The 5,171-nt window shown below is 39.9% G+C and overlaps 1 non-coding gene across 1 annotated transcript; it reads right to left on the reverse strand.

Moving 5' to 3' along the window:
• Nucleotides 1-246: 246 nt before the first annotated feature.
• Nucleotides 247-356, reverse strand: LOC120113214. The gene has a single exon (XR_005515015.1). It is a non-coding gene; the product is annotated as a small nucleolar RNA R71 (small nucleolar RNA).
• Between the last annotated feature and the right edge of the window lie 4,815 nt (nucleotides 357-5,171).

Genomic DNA, 5,171 nt, shown 5'->3' on the forward strand with positions numbered 1-5,171 from the left:
TTGCTGCCCAAGTTTCATGGGTTAGAGTCCGAAAGTCCGTATCTTCATTTAAAGGATTTTGAAGAATTGAGCATTACATTTAGAGTGCCAAATGTCACCGAGGATGTCCTCAAGTTGACATTGTTTCCTTTCTCTCTAAAGGATAAGGCCAAAACATGGCTAAACTCTTTGCGACCTAGATCAATAAGAAATTGGCAAGATATGCAGAGAGAATTTTTAAAGAAGTTCTTCCCCACACAAAGGACCAACTTTTTAAAAAGACATATTAGCAATTTCCAACAAAAAGATAATGAAACATTTTATGAATGTTGGGAAAGATTTAAAGACCTTCTTCTCTCATGCCCTCATCACGGGTTCGAAACTTGGAGAACCATTAGCTTCTTTTATGAAGGTTTATCTCCACAGTTGAAACAGTTTGTAGAGACCATGTGCAATGGTAGATTCTTAGAAAAACAACCTGATGAGGCATGGGAGTATTTGGATTCCCTTGCTGAGACTGCCCAACTTTGGGATAACGGGGATAGAAACAACAAGTCTTTGCCTAAGCCTACTAGCTCTGTACAGGGAGGCCTTTACAACCTCACAACTGAGGATGATCTTCATGCTAAAATGGCAGCCCTCACTAGGAAGGTAGAAGAAATTGAGCTTAGGAAGGTTGAGCCTGTCAAAACTATAGAGCTTAGAAACGAGTGTTGTGGTATCTGCGATATGTCGGGTCATACTACTACAGATTGTCCCACCATACCGGCATTCAAAGAAGTCTTGCACGATCAAGCAAATGCTATGAACTCCTACCAAAAATCTTATAACGATCCATACTCGAATACCTATAACCCTGGTTGGAAAAATCATCCAAATTTTAGGTGGAGAAATGATCATCCTCAACAGTCACACCATTCAGCTCCTCCACCTGCACATCATACTTTTGCATCACCACCCTCTCAAAAGCCAAATATCGAGGATACCTTGCAATCCATACAAACTTTTCTACAAGGTCAAGCTAATATCAATGCTCAAAATACTCGAAATTTTGAAGACATAAGGAACCAATTGTCAATGTTGACTACCGTCCTAAGTACCCAAGAGAAGGGTAAGCTTCCAGGTCAACCCCAACCTAACCCACAAGTGCACGGTAGTAATAATACGGCTCCCTCTAGTTCGCATACAGAACATGCAAAAAGCATCATGACTTTGCGTAATGGGAAAGTCATTGATCAAACCGTCCCATTGAGACCGCAGGTCACTTCTAATTCTGATGCTCCCAAAGTTGATGAAAGGGACAAAGAAGAAGTTGAGGTCCCAACTTCTACTAAGAAAGTTGAATGTCCTTTTCCTCCACCTTTTCCACAACGGTTAAAGCCGTTGCAAAAGCTCGAACCTAATTCTGAAATTCTTGAACTTTTTAAACAAGTAAAGATCAACATACCTCTTCTTGATGCAATCAAACAAGTACCCTCATATGCCAAATTTTTGAAGGACTTGTGTACTGTTAAGCGCCGACTAAATGTTAAGAAGAAGGCATTTTTAACTGAAAATGTGAGTGCTATTTTGCAGCACAACATTCTCCCTAAATATAAAGATCCAGGTTGCCCAACCATCTCGTGCATCATAGGTGACTTTAGGATAGAGCGAGCATTGTTAGATTTAGGGACGAGTGTGAATTTGTTGCCATATTCTGTATATGAGCAACTTGGTTTAGGTGAGTTGAAGCCAACCTCCGTCACTTTGCAACTAGCTGACAGATCAGTTAAAATTCCAAGGGGGATTATCGAGGATGTATTAGTCCAAGTAGACAAGTTCTACTTTCCTGTCGATTTTATTGTATTGGACACACATCCGGCTTCGAACTCACAGTCTCAGATTCCGGTCATTTTAGGACGTCCATTTCTTGCAACTTCTAATGCATTGATTAATTGTAGGAATGGCGTCATGAAGCTTTCTTTTGGTAACATGACCTTAGAACTGAATATTTTTAATGTGTGCAAACAACCCAACGATCCCAAAGAGAGTAAGGAGGTTGATTGGGTTGAAACCATCGCAGAAGATTATTTGTTAGCTAAAGCAATTAACGACCCATTCAACGATAGCTTGATTGATTGGTGTCCTAATGGCACCAATGATGGTGATTTGTCAGTCACACCTATTGTGGATAATCAGGATATCAAGATGGTCAATGGGTGGAGACCAAAAGTAGGAGAATTTGAGGGATTGTCGCCTCGAGAGGTGAAAATAGTACCATCCCATGAGCAAGCACCCAAGCTCGAATTGAAACCCTTACCAAAGGAACTTAAGTATGCTTTTCTTGGATCCGAAGATACTTTTCTTGTAATCATCTCATCTGGACTTGATCATACCCAAGAAAGAAAATTAATTGATGTTTTAAAGAATCATAAAGGAGCCTTAGGGTGGTCTATTGCCGATTTGAAGGGAATTAGCCCCTTAATTTGTACGCACCGGATATATTTGGAGGACAATGCCAAAACCACAAGGCAAATGCAACAAAGGTTAAATCCTACAATGAGAGATGTGGTTAAGGCAGAAGTCCTCAAGTTGCTTGACGTGGGTATTATTTACCCAATTTCCGACAGCAAGTGGGTAAGCCCTACTCAAGTCGTTCCTAAGAAATCGGGTTTGACGGTAGTAAAAAATGAACAAGGTGAACTAGTTCCAACTCGTGTCCCGACGAGTTGGCGCATGTGTGTTGACTACCGAAAGCTGAATTTGGTCACACGAAAGGATCACTTTCCTCTATCCTTCCTAGACCAAGTATTGGAGAGGGTTGCAGGGCATGATTTCTATTGTTTTCTCGATGGCTATTCGGGATATTATCAAATTGAAATTTCACCGGAAGATCAAGAGAAGACTACCTTCACTTGTCCTTTTGGCACATTTGCTTTCCGACGAATGCCATTTGGGTTGTGTAATGCACCTGCAACATTCCAAAGATGCATGCTCAGTATCTTTGAAGACATGAACGAGAAATTTTTGGAAGTGTTCATGGACGACTTCTCCATTTTTGGCGACACATTTGATGATTGCCTGTCACATTTACAAGCTGTCTTAGCTCGATGTATGGAAAAAAATTTGATACTGAATTGGGAGAAATGCCACTTCATGGTGCCAAAGGGAATTGTCTTAGGACATATTGTTTCATCGAAGGGCATGGAAGTAGATAGAGCTAAGACTGATTTAATTGCTAAGCTACCTGCACCCAAGACGGTTAGAGATGTTAGATCATTTTTGGGTCACGCCGGATTTTATAGGAGATTCATCAAGGACTTTAGTGTCATATCTCGACCATTATGTAATCTCCTATCCCTTGATACACCATTCAATTGGACTGAAACTTGCCAAGATGCATTCGAGAAGTTAAAGTCTATGCTTAGCACTGCACCCATCGTTCGACCACCCGATTGGTCATTACCTTTTGAGATTATGTGCGACGCTAGCGACTATGCAATAAGAGCTGTCTTAGGACAACGCAAGGATAATAAGCCATATGTCATTTACTATGCAAGCAAAACCTTAAACGATGCTCAAATGAATTACACTACCACCAAAAAGGAATTGCTTGCAGTAGTATTTGCCTTAGATAAATTTCGCTCTTATATCCTTGGTGCTCCTATTGTTATCTTCACGGACCATGCGGCACTAAAATATTTGTTGGATAAGAAAGAGGCCAAACCACGCTTAATACGATGGATACTTCTACTCCAAGAATTTGACATCACTATCAAAGATAAAAAAGGAGTAGAGAATGTGGTTGCTGACCATTTATCACGATTAGTTTTTCATGATTCAGTGCCACAATTTTCCATCAAGGACTCATTCCCTGAAGAGCAGTTGTTTGCACTTTCTAGTATACCATGGTATGCAGATATTGTAAATTTTCTTGTTACTAGCCGGATGCCGGAGCATTGGGGGTCGACAGATAGAAAAATTTTCTTGCGCGAAGTAAAGAATTATTACTATGACGAACCCTATTTGTTTAAATATTGCAATGATCAAATCTTTAGACGATGCATACCGGATCATGATATACAAAGCGTACTTTCTTTCTGCCACACTGATGCTTGCGGTGGACACTTTGCCTCTAAGAAAACTGTTGCAAAAGTTTTGCAATGTGGTTTCTATTGGCCCACTATGTTCAAAGATGCCCACGAGTTCTGCAAGACATGTGATCCATGTCAACGTATTGGAAGTCTAACTCGTAGGCAAATGATGCCTCTTCAACCCATTACTATTATCGAAATTTTTGATTGTTGGGGTATCGATTTTATGGGCCCATTCCCACCGTCTTTTGGATATGAGTACATTTTAGTCGGTGTCGAATATGTGTCCAAATGGGTAGAAGCTGTTGCTTGTAAGACCAATGATCACAAACCCGTCCTGAAGTTTTTAAAAGAAAATATTTTTTCACGATTTGGGATGCCTAAGGTCATAATTAGTGATGGTGGAAAACACTTTTGTAATAAGCCTTTTGAGACATTATTAAAAAAGTATGGTGTCACCCACAAAGTTGCTACCCCATATCACCCGCAAACTAGTGGCCAAGTAGAATTAGCCAATAGGGAGATCAAGCGTATTTTAGAGAAAACGGTGAACCCATCACGAAAAGATTGGTCCTTGAAACTATCAGATGCATTATGGGCTTATCGTACTGCATACAAAACCATTCTTGGCATGTCTCCCTACCGTCTAGTCTATGGAAAAGCGTGTCATCTGCCTGTAGAAATAGAACATAAATCGTATTGGGCAATTAGAAAATTGAATTTTGATTTACAAGATGCCGGTCTAGCTAGAAAATTGCAATTGAATGAGCTTAATGAGATTCGCAGAGATGCTTATGACAATGCTAAAATTTGCAAAGAAGGAATGAAGATCTTACATGATAAATCAATTTTAAAAAAATCTTTTGAACCTTTGCAAAAAGTTCTTTTATATGATTCCCGCTTACATCTGTTTCCTGGTAAGTTGCGATCGAGATGGACAGGTCCTTATATTATAAAAACTGTTTTTCCACATGGGGCGGTTGAGATTGAGAATCCACGGGATGGTAGAATTTTTAAGGTAAATGGACACAGACTTAAACCTTTTCTTGAGAATTTTGCAGATGAAGAAGACTCCTTTTTCTTGGGGGAGCCTTCTTATGACTGAACATGAAGGCAAAG

The sequence above is a fragment of the Phoenix dactylifera genome, chromosome 14 (assembly GCF_009389715.1).
Source record: "Phoenix dactylifera cultivar Barhee BC4 chromosome 14, palm_55x_up_171113_PBpolish2nd_filt_p, whole genome shotgun sequence".
In the NCBI taxonomy this organism is placed as follows: Eukaryota; Viridiplantae; Streptophyta; class Magnoliopsida; order Arecales; family Arecaceae; genus Phoenix; species Phoenix dactylifera.